This window comes from Coregonus lavaretus, assembly GCF_964263955.1.
Source record: "Coregonus lavaretus genome assembly, chromosome: 7".
In the NCBI taxonomy this organism is placed as follows: Eukaryota; Metazoa; Chordata; class Actinopteri; order Salmoniformes; family Salmonidae; genus Coregonus; species Coregonus lavaretus.
This window is the reverse complement of record NC_139994.1, coordinates 58,376,695-58,392,331: the sequence shown is the minus strand read 5'-3', so window position 1 is coordinate 58,392,331 and position 15,637 is coordinate 58,376,695.

Sequence of the window (15,637 nt, the reverse complement as noted above, 5' to 3'; positions counted from 1 at the left end):
AACATAAGCTGAAAACAGAGCTGGTTTTCCTTTGCCTTTCAATCACTGGCTGATTTGGACTTGGAAAACCAGGTGTGTCATTGTGTGCGTGTGCATGTGTGTGTGTGTGTGTGCATAATGAGCAGCTTGCTCCAGTGACCTCTGTCCGAACTCTACCGTCTGCAGAAACTTACATCAACAACTTTCTCCCTCAAGGGTTTTCACCTAAATCATGACTTTCCCTCCTTTATTCTTCTCACTCTCCATCTCTCTCTCTCTCTCTCTCTCTCTCTCTCTCGCTGTCATTATCTTCCTCCCTCCTCTCTCTCCTCTGTTTTCCCCTCTTTTTCCTCTCCTCCAGCATAAAACTAACTGTCCGGCCAATCAATAACATTAATTGATCAAGGAAGTGCCAAGAAGAAGAGAAAACTATTGGAGAAGCAGTTGACACCTTGACCATCACAGACTTGGGTTGAGTTTGGGCCCCGTTCCCACATCAATCCCTAGCCTTGGCCTAGATTCTTTTGGACGGCCCCTTATAGATCTGAAAGAACCAGATAGGTGGAATCAAAAACAAAGAAACTTCACGCTCCAATATAAAGTGTGTCTGTTAACACGCACTTTTGACAAGTTAGATTCAAACATCAAATGTTAGAAAAGCCCCATGTTTTTATCACCTTTTTGAAAATGTAAAATACTGTATGTATATAAATTGCATTATGACACTAAAACAGCTAGCTAAATGGAAGATGGAAAATGTACACTGAGGAGAACTAGTTATTTTAAATCTACTTGTACTGTATATTACTGTGTATCTATCTACCTATGTATCTTAATCTGTATGTCTGTATTTATTAACTTTATAATGCATTGGCATAATCTGCTAATACAAAATTGTCAACAAGTATGAATATTTTTGTCTACAAAACATGTATTTATTTGTGTGCATCACATTTTCTCTCTGACTCATGTAAATGTCCTTTCGGGCACATTGACAGTTTATAATGGTGATGGTCATGGTGCATACCAAGGTCACATTACATTTCATATGAGACAGTTCAGTATGTTACAAGTGTGGTTGCCAATACAGAAACATCTCTATATAATGTGATACTGATGCCTACAGTATCAATGTGTGAGCACACCCATAGCAATGATTGTGTGATCACGTTCCCCTCCCCTCAAGACATATATGACTAACAAATAACACAAAATAACTACTGGTAGTAATGCCATATCTACAAGGGTGGGATGTGAGTATGTTTTAGTTGCTTCAATGAAAAGTCCTAAAAGGTTGGCAATTATATTTAATAGGTCCCACAAGTGGACATATACCGGAAGTTTTTGGTACCGTGTGTTCAACTTTAGGCCTCACACACCCAGGGTCCGTAGGCCTCACAGTCCACAGCAAACAGACTCCTGTCCCCGCTATGGTCAGCACAGTCCCTGTGCTCGGAGTCCCACTCAACTTCTATCCTACAACAACATACACACACTGTAAGACTTTTCTGTCATTTCAACCATAAAACACTGTAGAATGCACAGTAAAATACCTTAAATGTGTTTTACAGCATTAATGCTGTAGATTGCACTGGATTATGGGTAAAATGCTGAAAAAATACTGTTATTAACTGTAATTGTAAGCCCCCTGTAAAAATTACTCTAACTTACTGTATTTATTTACAGTAGTACCCAACGCTGCTGTAGTTGTGTGAGAGAGAAAGAGAGCTTGTATTGCATAGTTGAAACCAAGACTGTTCTCAGGTCAGGTCTGCCGGTTTTGACTAGCAGAAGTTACATTTCGTAGCAGGTTACAATAATTAACGCAGCAGGTTAGGATAATTGGGTCAAGGTTAGGGAAAGCTAAAATGCTAACATTGTCTCCAACGCGACTCAAACCTATCTACAACCTGCCCTGAGAGCAGTCTTGATTTCCACTAATGCGATGCTCCGCGCCAAACGGTCTGTGAGCATCTAAATATTTTTGAGCTGCTGCTAGGTATGTAATAATTCCATATACTATATACTTCCATATACCTACTGCAGGTTTTCTTAACTAAGCTACTAGCTAGCTAGCTTGTTTGGATTGTGTTAGCCAGCCAAGTTGACATGTCGATCTGTTGCATTGATCTTTCTTGCTGGTAAAATAATCAGTGGTATTGTAACTATAGAGAAAATAATTTTAGCATTAACAACGTGCAGAAATCCATATGTGTGTTTCTTTGTATAGGCTACTTGTCAAGTTGCGTCAATTCAAATCTGGTATAGGAACAAAAAGAGGTCAATACACGTCTTCTAAAATAGACTAGTATTTTAATTAATGCAAACACTTGAATGGTAAATATGATGTTCGTATATACGGGCCCACTGAAAAACCACGCAGGGCAGTCAGAGAACTGAGCTTTTGTTATAAGTTCTTCTTTAAATACTCTGACAGAGATAGTTCCCGCTCCCTGCTGGGCCTGTCAGAGTAGAGGCTGGGTATGGTTTAAACTTACCCAACCTATCGATGGCGCACAGGCTGGTCCCAGCCCCTTGGCGCTTCACTGTTGCCGGGCATTAGTTGTTATCTTTACAACTTGTCTCGAGTGAGCAACCTCAGACATAGTTTGTTCTTCTTTGTAGCAGAACACATGTCCTTGAGCGGTTTAACAAAGAGGCAGTGTGTGTGTGAATCACAAGTCTGTCTTAGCCTACCCCCTAACGGTTCCTCACATTAATCACAGCTTGTTATGTTAAACAATCTATATCAGTACAGCACAAACCTATTATGTTTAATCATTAATGTATTATTTCTAAGCTAGGCATCACATCTAGTTATAAGAAAATAGATCCCCACATACTTAACCGGTGGGTGCATGACATGGGTGGCATGGTGCTAACGCTATGGTATTAGTGGCAAGGTGGTTAACCGGTGGGTGCATGACATGGGTGGCATGGTGCTAACGCTATGGTATTAGTGGCAAGGTGGTCGTAGGCTACACCAGACAAAAAGACTCCCGTCTAGGGAGGGAGCGGGAGTTTAGCTAGAATGCACCAGTAGTTTGTCAGCAGCCACGGACTGACATTTTGCCTTGGGATGTATAATTTTGGGGGGATTCTGTAGTTGGAATGAGAGTCGTCTCAGATGAAAGGGGAATGGTGCTTGCTAATGTTAGCTATAGCTCTGAGATGGGGAACTCCATTAGACACCTTTCTTTAAACATCTCTGGCTAGCTCTATTCAGTCTGGGGGTGCATGTGATTTAGCAGAAGTGCAGTGGAATATTCACCCTGCTTTTGTTATCCTTATTAAACCATTAAATTAATGAATTCAGCAACAACAGGCACAGACTTATATTTTTGCCCTGCAGGATATTAAAGTTATCTTTTATTTTCATTTTCTTCAGATTGTGTGGTTAGCTCGCTAGCATTATTCAGGGCGAATGGTCCTGGCATTTACCCGCGTGAGTTGAATTTTCCTCGTGCTTTTGCTAGTCTTTCAGAATGTATCCTTATCCATCCATTAATTAGGCAACGTTAAATTAATTATATCTGAAACATCAGGCACAGACTGATATTTTATTTATCCTTGTAGTCTATTTCGTTTTTTTTTCATGAGATTGTGTGGTTGGCATGAGTTGGTATAGCTTGATAGCTGTGTAATTTGGTGGCTGGGGGTAGTGTCATTTTCATATTGCATGCTGGCTGGTAGCTGGAAGTAGCTTTGTTGGGAATGTACAGGTGTCAATCCTGCAATTTCTGTTGCCTAAATATTAAAGCATTCATTACTCATGCAAAAAAACTGAAATGTGGCAAACTACAGTTTTGCTTGTGGGGTAAAGGAGTGCCCTTGCATTTTTGAAGAACTTCTCTGCTTTTAAATCCCATGTATATAGGAGTCATAAAACGAATGAGGCGACTCAACAAGGGGAATTCCCATGGACCTGTCAGGTTCAGGGATGCTCATTTCAGAACCCTATTTTTTCAGTTTTGTGTGCTCATTTGAGAGGGCATATCAGAGATGGGGGGAAAAGGTGTCTTGTCCCAATAGAGGCTGCTCCAGATATTTCCGGATCAGGTCATCTTTCAACTCCCATCTGAGCAGAAAGCCGGTTGCAGATCACAGTCATGTCAGACAAAATGCAGAAAACACAGTAGATGATGAGACTGTCACACTCGCAGATGCACATGTCGATAAAGATGATGCAGTTGATGAAGTTGACCAAGGGGCATTCTTGAGTAACTTAGCCTTGTTTTACTTAAAGATGCAAGCCAAAATGCTGTTGCCAGCCAGCACAATACAGCCCATAATAGGGGAGTTCCAGGAGGTCCATAACTGTGGAATGAAAGGTGTGCTTTCAAAACTCCACGATAAGTTGTCTATGCTTAACTTGCATGAAAGTGAGATAAAGCAAATAATTGATAAAGTATCACAAGGTCTGCTAACAGTACAGATCGGACAAAACACGAAAGTCATTTTTCAAAAATAACTTTAGCTATGTTGAGCCCTCAGGTATGAAATAACACAAAATCCTGGCGGTATACATGACACTGGGTGAGATTCTGCCCCACAATCGATCATCAATCGATCCCATGCAATTGGTATTGCTCTGTTGGGAGAATGATTTTAAATATTTTGGGCATGAGAAAGTGTTTTCCAATCTGATTGCAGATTTTGGGGATATTGAGGATTCAGGCTTTGAGACAGGGGATGGGGAAACTCTTAAAGGGTCATTGATCGCCATTGCTGTGGACAATCTTGGGTCCCACTGTGTTGGTGGGTTTACAGAAAACTTTAGCTGTTGTAGGTATTTCTGCCGATACTGCTTAGTTGACAGAGAGACCTTTCAAAGAGCACCTCACAAGCTTGGCCCAAAGAGAACGATCAGTAACTATCAAGACAGTGTTGAGGAACTGTCCACCACTGACCAAGACATAATTCAAGGGATCAAGTTCGATTCTGTGTTCAACATTTTAACCCACTTCCATGTGTGTAAAGGGCTTCCTCCTTGTCTAGGCCATGATTTATTTGAAGGAATAGTGTCGTATGACTTGGCCCTTTTCATTAAGTATCTAGTAACTGTAGAAAAAAACATTTCACATATGTCCAGTTAAATAGATGCATGTCACAGCTCAGACATACAGGGAGCGATGCACATAACAAGCCATGTGTGATCAAACCAAATGGAGAAAAACTTGGAGGCCATGCAGCCCAGAATTGGTGTTTTCTGCGACTACTACCAGTCTATGTTGGCGATAGGATAAAAACCAACTAGACAGTGAGGTCTGGCAGTTGTGTCTCAAACTGAGGGAGATGGTTGAGCTAATTTGTGCCTAAATAATATGGATGATTTTCTAGTACATATGTTGTAGAATGAAACACCTATTTGCCTTTAATGCTTATGGATTAAGAACCAATTAAAGGGTTAAAACAGAGCAGAGACATTTCTTTAGTGCAAACACTGTGCTTCTGATAACTCCCTGTAGCTGATCTGGGTATGTCAATGACATGTGATGGAGATAAAACTTCTCGTGGTAGCTGTGTGGAGATTGGAGTAACAATGGAACTGATGTTATCACTTGTTTGTGCTTATGACCTGACACATAGCCACATGCACATAATCTCAAGGGCCAGGGAGGATGGCTGTTGGTAAATGCTTAAATATATGTGGTTTAGAATGGGTTACGGATGACATGTTTAAACCATGTTTAAGTATTAATTGATATGTTTTATAATGTGTTATGAAAGGATAAGGGTAAAACAGAATGAACACGATTGATACTTTGTACTCCAGATGCATGTCTGGATAGTGAATATAGTCAATACAGAGTGTGATTGTTTTTTAACGTACGTATGTATATAATTTTTTGAGTCACGCCACTAATAAGAGACAGAAGCCCCACTTAGAGAAATGCACGTAGCCTCGTGAGTAGCCAACACGTGACACTGAAAGATGTTATTCATTCACATAGAGAGGAGTAACTATGTATGTTGTATAAGCTTGACTATGCATTTGTGTCTGTATAAAAGGAGAGCTTCGAGTCATGGCAAGCAGCTACTCCATGGACCAGCTCGGCTTTCGTTGCTTCGTGTAATAAAAGTCTATCTTGATTCAACAAAAACTCTGGAAGAACTTTTCATTGTTAACAAGTATAGTGATAATTATCCACGACAATAATTAGTCACAATAAACATTGCATACTTGAGGGTTCTGATTGAAGAATATGTGCATTTGAGAAGCACTATGTTCCCTGACTCCAAACTGAAACCAAAGCATCACTACTTGTTACGCTACCCCGACCTCATCCTGCAATGTGGGCCACTCATTCGTTTGTGGACACTGAGGTTTGAGAGCAAGCACTCCTACTTCAAGGAGTGTGCCAGAAAACTTCACAACTTTAGAAACCTGTGCAAAACGTTGTCAGAGAGACACCAGTTACTCCAATCTTACTTATGCAGCGGCCAATTGTTTCCACATAGCATTGATGTTGTCGGTGTCATGAATGAATTTCAGGAGCAATTATATAACAACGCCATTCAGGGAGCTATACAGTCAAAAGGGTTCACAAAGCAAAGCACTGCAGAGGTGTCTAAAGTTGTATACAACGGAACAACATACACTAAAGGCCTTGTTGTTTTAATTGGAGAGAATGATGACGGATACACATTTGGAAAAATCTCACTGATTCTGGTCACAGAATCACAGGTCCCTTTAATTGTTGGGGTGTATCAGTCTGTGTCACTGGTCGATCTCGGGGTTCATTTTATACCAGATTCTGTGATTAATTATGTGTGTGTTAATGCAGATAATCTGAGTGATTATTATCCACTACCAGTTTATAAAGTGTCAGGTTTCTCTGTTGTTTCCCTGTATCACTCAGTGTGTTCTCCTTAAACCAGTGTAGGCATGGAAGGTCTTCAAGATGCAATTAAACACCAATTGCCCGAGTTGGAGACCGAGACGGTGAGATCTTTCTCTGAGCATCTGAGGGGAAATGTTGGAGTGGAGAATATTAAAGACCTTGAATATGTTCAGCCGGAGGACATAAAAGACCAGAAATTGCTTCAGTCCTTCAAGCAAAGAGGTGAGATCTTGATTGATAAATTTAACATGTTTACAGTGGGGGAAAAAAGTATTTAGTCAGCCACCAATTGTGCAAGTTCTCCCACTTAAAAAGATGAGAGAGGCCTGTACTTTTCATCATAGGTACACGTCAACTATGACAGACAAAATGAGGGAAAAAAATCCAGAAAATCACATTGTAGGATTTCTTATGAATTTATTTGCAAATTATGGTGGAAAATGAGTATTTGGTCACCTACAAACAAGCAAGATTTCTGGCTCTCACAGACCTGTAACTTCTTCTTTAAGAGGCTCCTCTGTCCTCCACTCGTTACCTGTATTAATGGCACCTGTTTGAACTTGTTATCAGTATAAAAGACACCTGTCCACAACCTCAAACAGTCACACTCCAAACTCTACTATGGCCAAGACCAAAGAGCTGTCAAAGGACACCAGAAACAGAATTGTAGACCTGCACCAGGCTGGGAAGACTGAATCTGCAATAGGTAAGCAGCTTGGTTTGAAGAAATCAACTGTGGGAGCAATTATTAGGAAATGGAAGACATACAAGACCACTGATAATCTCCCTCGATCTGGGGCTCCACGCAAGATCTCACCCCGTGGGGTCAAAATGATCACAAGAACGGTGAGCAAAAATCCCAGAACCACACGGGGGGACCTAGTGAATGACCTGCAGAGAGCTGGGACCAAAGTAACAAAGCCTACCATCAGTAACACACTACGCCGCCAGGGACTCAAATCCTGCAGTGCCAGACGTGTCCCCCTGCTTAAGCCAGTACATGTCCAGGCCCGTCTGAAGTTTGCTAGAGTGCATTTGGATGATCCAGAAGAGAATTGGGAGAATGTCATATGGTCAGATGAAACCAAAATAGAACTTTTTTGGTAAAAACTCAACTCGTCGTGTTTGGAGGACAAAGAATGCTGAGTTGCATCCAAAGAACACCATACCTACTGTGAAGCATGGGGGTGGAAACATCATGCTTTGGGACTGTTTTTCTGCAAAGGGACCAGGACGACTGATCCGTGTAAAGGAAAGAATGAATGGGGCCATGTATCGTGAGATTTTGAGTGAAAACCTCCTTCCATCAGCAAGGTCATTGAAGATGAAATGTGGCTGGGTCTTTCAGCATGACAATGATCCCAAACACACCGCCCGGGCAACGAAGGAGTGGCTTCGTAAGAAGCATTTTAAGGTCCTGGAGTGGCCTAGCCAGTCTCCAGATCTCAACCCCATAGAAAATCTTTGGAGGGAGTTGAAAGTCTGTGTTGCCCAACGACAGCCCCAAAACATCACTGCTCTAGAGGAGATCTGCATGGAGGAATGGGCCAAAATACCAGCAACAGTGTGTGAAAACCTTGTGAAGACTTACAGAAAATGTTTGACCTGTGTCATTGCCAACAAAGGGTATATAACAAAGTATTGAGAAACTTTTGTTATTGACCAAATACTTATTTTCCACCATAATTAGCAAATAAATTCATAAAAAATCCTATAATGTGATTTTCTGGATTTTCTTTTCTCAATTTGTCTGTCATAGTTGACGTGTACCTATGATGAAAATTACAGGCCTCTCTCATCTTTTTAAGTGGGAGAACTTGCACAATTGGTGGCTGACTAAATACTTTTTTTCCTCACTGTATCTAGAACCTAAAATGGTTATTTGGCTGTCCCCATAGGAGAACCCTTTGAAGAACCCTTTTTGATTCCAGGTAGAACTCTTTGGGGTTCCATTTAGAACCCTTTCCACAGAGGCTTCTACATGGAACCCAAAAGGGATATACCTGGAACCAAAAAGGGTTATCCTATGGGGAAAGCCAAAAGAGAAACCATTTTTTCTAAGAGTGTACAGACACACAAGGTTAAAAAGGTTATGTAAATAGTTAATTTGTTTGCCCTCAATATAAATGGTTTATTCTATGAGCGAGGCATATGCAATAAAAGGAACAGAAATGACAAAAAATACAAAAAAGAAAGAATGTTTCTGTAAATTGTTTGTTTGTCCTCTTGTGCTGGGATGGAGTGCAGTGCATAGCCTAACAGACAGTTTTTTCTTTGTATTTTTAAAAAATAAAAATGAAGAATGGATAGGCTGAATTGTTTTGATCTGTAAATAGTTTGTTTGTCGGTGCATTTTCTAACGATCTGTCCCTCGACAAACATGCGTAGCCGGCAAAAAGATAAAGAAAGATTATTAGTTCATTTTGATTGTACGATGTTTTGACATAAGTGTCAGGAGAAGAAAGGTTTTACTCCTCTCGGAAGTGAAACAATATATGGGGCAATCGAATACCTTTCTGTGTCTGGAAGCAGTAGACAGCCATGCGGGGCTCTAAGCTGACCTTTTTCACCAGGAGTACGTATGCGCCTAAGTTGAAAAATGTAGGCGCAGACAAATAAATGTAGGAGCACAATGAAAATGAGGTGTTAAATCTAGAATCCTTTAAATTTTTCTAGGCACACTGGTGCTCCTAAATTTAAATTCCAGGTGGCACAACAAAATATATAGGCGCATATGGGAGTAAAATGGTCCCACCGTAGATCCCTGCCATGTATTATTATGCTGTCTATTTTATTGATAATTCAATAGGACTAAGTAGATCATCTGCATTTTCAGCTGTTACGATCGTTTCTTACCTTTGAACAATGTGTGAATGAGTAGGAACACACCACCCTAATATTTACCCTAAATTAAAAGGCAATGTACTTTCACATCATATTCATCATCTGATCTCTAAACCAGTGCTCTACACTTCACTGTTCAAATACTTATGGTGAGGACCAATGTTCCCTCTAAGTCCCGCATAGAATAAATATCAGCCCACAAAGAGAAGCACAAGATTTAACTTCACACAACTTTCTGTTAGTTAACACTATCAATGTTTTCCTTTACTGTGGCAATTGTGATCGAATCAACGCAATATTAGCCACTTTCAATACAACATTTAGAAACAAAACGAACTAGGTAAGAAACGCATCGGAGTAGGATTCTATTGCATTGACACACAGGACTCAGCCCATACTCTACACCAGTGCGGCATAACCAATCAGAGCTGCAGTAGGCCTATATGCAAATAGACCATTGCCATATATGGATCTGTGCCATTTATTTTGAACTGGACTGTGTTTACAGCTGTGGTCGTGAGTAGATGGGCTTGTTTTGAGATCAAAGCAAGAGCTGCATGTAGCCAGGTGTGCACATTGTTAATATCCTTAGCTAGTTAGTGAGTTATTTGCCCAGTTATAGATAATTTGTAGTCCACAATGGGGGAGTGATTGCTTCCTACAAGAACACAAAATGTGTACATTTCTAGACATCTTTGAAAAGTGAGTCAGGTAAAGAGCTTTTCTTTTTGTCTTAAAGGGCCAGTGTTATATTTTGACTAAGGCTTGAATAAGCAAAGTAGCCAATGGGCAGAGGGTAGCATAATTTGTCTGATTCTCTGTAATAATGATATGAGAATAATGTTATTTTGTTAAGTGGTTTCTTGCATCAAACAACACAACAACATTTTCAGTGCCTTGTCTGAAGGACAAGTGGATAAACAGGTTAATGTCAAGCCCTCCATGTTTAAAAAAAAAAGCACCACACATTGGCTGCTACTGTAGGCGGAATGATAGAACAGCTATTTCCATGTTAAAATGTTATTTGATGCATTTTCTCCATTGTTTTTGATGGTAGGCCACTCTGGTAGGCCTACATTATGATCAAAAAGCCACAGTAGCCTACTTGGCCACTGTTAAAACTGTAACTTAAAGCGGGTACAGAGTGTTCACAACGTTCGAGTTTGTCACGATCGTGTTGACGAGAAGGAGTAGACCAAGGCGCAGCGTGTGAAACGAACATGACTTTAATAAGTTAAAGCACAAGTACAAAACAAAACATGATCGTGAAGTCCACAGTAACACTGACTGAACACGGAACAAAAACCCACAAACACAAGGTGAAAAACAGACAGTATAAATATGGCTCCCAATCAGAGACAACGAGCCAACAGCTGACACTCGTTACCTCTGATTGGGAGTCATTCATCCAAACAAAGAAATACAACACATAGAACAACCCAACCAAACAGAACACCACGAAACGAACACACCCTGGCTCAACATACAAAGTCCCGGAGCCAGAGCGTGACAGAGTTTGCTCTCTGCAGACCTGAAATTTGCTCAGTGCCGAAAACAGTTAGAGGGAACATTGGTAAGGACTGTATTTCTTACACATTGTCCTTTTTGCCTAAATTGTTTTATATTTTCTTCTTTAAAGGTTCTGGTCACTCATCATCCCCTCTGCCTTGTGAGTCAGTCAGTGGTGTGAGTAAACTACTGTCCCCTCCAAGTCTGGCCTCTTCTTTGTCTACAACAACAATGATTAACATGAGCACATTGTGGGTCAGCAACTTCCAGGTACCTTGGCAGAAGATTCCCTCCAGCCTCAAGCAGGCCATTACCCAAGGAAAGAGGGTGGAGACGGCAGATGGTGAGGGAGACTGTCGACGCCATGCGTGAGCACTGCCCCAATCCCAACAGGGCTGTATACAGTGAAATTGAAAAATCCATTGTAAGACTTTTGGAGACCTGACAGAGGAAGTAGAGCCACTTGGCAGTGGGTACCACTCCCTGTTCACTAAGATTAAGACCGGAGTGGAGCATAAAAATCATAACCGCACTTTTGATAGAATCCATAGACCCAAGAGGAGCAATGAAGAGGAAAGGGACATCAGCAGACAGGAAAAAACAGCAAGAATCAAGGTTGACAGTTATAGCTGCATCAACTGGCAACCACAGGACCTTCCAGAGAAAGAAACCCCCAGACTCCCTGGAAAACGAGGCGATGGCAACAATTTTCAGCTGTGTGGGCCCCAGTGGTGCAGACAAGAGGGAAGTGGATGACCTGACGAAGCTGACATACACTTATCAACACCACATGATCAACACCACAGTTGCCAGTTTAATATTGTAATTTTGCTTTACAGCAGTGATGTATACTGTGGTGCCAGTATAATACTGTAAATTTACAGGGAAAAGTTTTTACAGTCACTGTACATTTCACATATGATATTTGAATGTATTTGGCTCAATAACAGGAGAATAGACTCAGTGGGTTTATCTCACACTGGACATCTCTCCCATCGCACCAGACCCACTGTTCCTCCTCCTGAGTGTCTGTTAGCCCCACCCACAGGAAGTGTAGCCGTGGAAACCTCATCACTCTCTGGATAAACTCCTGTGGGACACAGCTCATTACGGTCAAGGAACCAACACTATCACTAGTCACCATCTCTATCACCAGTATTAGTACCAACCAGAGCCATCTACTCATTCCAGGGTTTTTCTTTATTTTTTACTATTTTCTACATTGTAGAATCATATTGAAGACATCAAAACTATGAAATAACAAATATGGAATCATGTAGTAACCAAAAAAGTGTTAAACAAACCAAATGTATTTTATATTTGAGATTGTTCAAAGTAGCCACCCTTTGCCTTGATGACAGCTTTGCACACTCTTTATGCCAAGGCAGGGTCATCAAGTCAGGTATGGGAGTCTGAAGGGAAGGGAAGGGAAGGGAAGGGAAGGGAAGGGAAGGGAAGGGAAGGGAAGGGAAGGGAAGGGAAGGGAAGGGAAGGGAAGGGAAGGGAAGGGAAGGGAAGGGAAGGGAAGGGAAGGGAAGGGAAGGGAAGGGAAGGGAAGGGAAGGGAAGGGAAGGGAAGGGGTGGAGAGAGGGTAGAGGGATATGGGTAGGGGGTGGAGGGATATGGGTAGGGGGTGGAGGGATATGGGTAGAGGGTGGGGGGTGGAGGGGGGCAGAGGAGAGGAAGGAGGAGAAGGTAGGAAGATATCAGGGGGAAGGAGGAAGTGGGGTGAAGGATGAAGGGGAGAGAGGTGGGGCAGGGTGAAAGGGGGATGGGAGTGAATGAGAGAGAGGGAGAGATGGTAGAGGGGTAGGGAGAATACGGTAAATGAGTTGGAATTCGTTAACCCATCCGATTGTCTGTGTTATTATATTGTCCTAATTGACAATTTGTCATAATTTGTAATATGAACATTGACAGACAGCGTGAAGGATGACCTGTCCCCGGTCCTCCTCTTCTTTGCTATCCTCCCTTTCCTCTCCCAACAATATGAATGTCTCCTTCTTTCCTATTATCTTCCTCTATGAGACGGGGCGGACACAAATATATGCACCAGTTTTTATTACCTTTTGAACAACCCTATTCAACAAATTAGGTTATACATTAGGGGGGAGGGGCTAAATCTATGACATTAAAATGCATATTTACTCTGTTCCATCTGACTGCGCAATCCACTGTCTCATCAGCCCAGTCAAACAATTTATAAACTTGATCTCCAATATAAAAAGCATCTAGACATTATCTCACATTACTTTTAGACAAACAAGTTTTCAACAGCAGACATTTGTATAAATCTTGCTGTTTGTCTATCCGACATTTGCAACATTGTTTCAATATTTAAATTCGAACTCCAGCTGTCCCATAGTAATGAACGTGTCAGGAGTCGGGACGAGACAGACAGACAGGCAGCGTTCCTCAGCCAGTCGAAATCATGAATCACCTGGCACCATTATTATGGATATATACTAAGAAATGTCAATTGAAAAAAGGTAAAATGAAACGAAGTGCAGCTAGTTTGTAGTCTTTCCAGCTTCAGTTTGAAGTGATTGTGTTAACTGTGTTGTTGGCTAGCTCCTCTGAACAACAGTGTCCTGACAAGAGAGCACATTTTCTATGCCAGGTGAAATCGCACCTCATTAGCTCATTGTTATGGATGTATCCAAATAAATGTCACAAGAAAACAGCTTGAACAAATGCAAATGTGGCTACTTTACTGTTATTCTGGGTGCACTGTTTGACGTGACTGTAAGTTAGCCGTAGTTCGCTAGCAGGCAAGGGATAAGAACGTTGCCAGCCAATATGGCAATGGAACATTTAGAATGAACTACTGGGTCACGTCCATAGATACTGTTGGTGAACACATAATTAGGAGAGGAAGTACAAACCATCGACGCTAGACAGAGAGGAATTTGCTTAAGCAAAAGGCAGTTTATTAAAACAGAGATAGCTGGTACTGCTCAAGCTACATGCATGGACCCAACCAATTGCCTCTTAAGGAGACAGTTGAGAAGGGCGATTAAAAAGAGTTTACAGCATTACTTTATAGAATGTAACATAAAGGAAGGGGTCCTTCTTCTAGTCCCTTGATTGGTTCCCGAGGCGTAGGAGGCGGGTCTGCTCTGTCCAGAGCAGATGCCCCATTGGTGCACGGCAGAGTCCTCTGCCCTTGGCACCCGACCAGTAGACAGGGGAGTTGAGAATGAGTGTGCGTGCAGTGAAATGTCTGTGTGTGTCCAGGGAACTCGTGAGGAGTAGAGAATGAGTGTGCGTGAAAGTGAAATATTGGTGTGTCAAGGGAACTCGTGAGGAGTATCTGTTGGTTTATGGCCGGAGGTGGGGGTGTTGTCCTATTATCGCATTCCTGCAAGACTAGGCCATCTGGTGAGAAGATATGGTGTTCTCCTCTGTCCTTTGTTCTCTGACCTGGAACAGCATTTATTGAAAACAAGCCTAACACAAATGGGTCTTTGCACAACATTTTAGTCAGACCAATCTATAACATTTTATATTTACTACGACAAATTATATTTACTACGACAATACAGAACAAAAAGACTGAACGACTGGGTCACATCTCTGGCAACCGAACTGATAGAACGAATGACCAGCCGGCTAGGGTAGCAACCCAAGATTTGTGTCGGAACTATATCTTGTGGAAGGATGAAATAGCATGAATAAATTCATCAAAATAACGTTTTTAATGAAAATATGTATATAATTATTTGAATATGTTGGTAACCCGTTGTATAAAAGTGATAATGCCCTCGAAGCTGGTGTTTGGAGGATATATTGGCACGGTTTGCCCTAACAACACCCGTGCCAATATATCCTTCAAACACCGGCTTCTCTGTCATTATCACCTAAATATAGTCTAGTTACTATAGCAACAGTCCATTCATAGTGTTTATATTCAGTGGTACTCTTCTCTGCTATCATGTTTGTGTATCATGCTTATCACATATCCATTCCTGTTTCTATTCCTGTTTTAGACCGTTCCCATCCGCGCAGCATTATGTCAATAAAGTCCTCTGTTTGGAATACTCTGGAGGTTGCCTTGTCTCTCAAACAGGAGATAAGTGTCAGCAAGCCACAGGCCAGCTTATTCTGAAGGTTCTACCTCACACTACAGCTGTTTATTACTAAAGCTGTTTATTACTAAAGCTGTTTATTACTAAAGCTGTTTATTACTATAGCTGTCTATTACTACCCTATGAGGCCATTTCATATGAGTGTGTGTAACTATGTTAAAGTTAGTATGGATGAGTGGTTCTGGGTGACTCTAAGTCTGGGGTAGTAAATTCCAATCTGTCCAAAAGGAAGATAGTGGGGTTTATATTAGAATGAGGGACAGAGGGAACGTCCTGCTTGGGGGTAAGAGGTCATGACATAGAAGGGGTAGTGCTCATTGACGATGGCCAGATGTGGTTGAAGGAATGGTAACCAAGAGTATAAAAGATGTG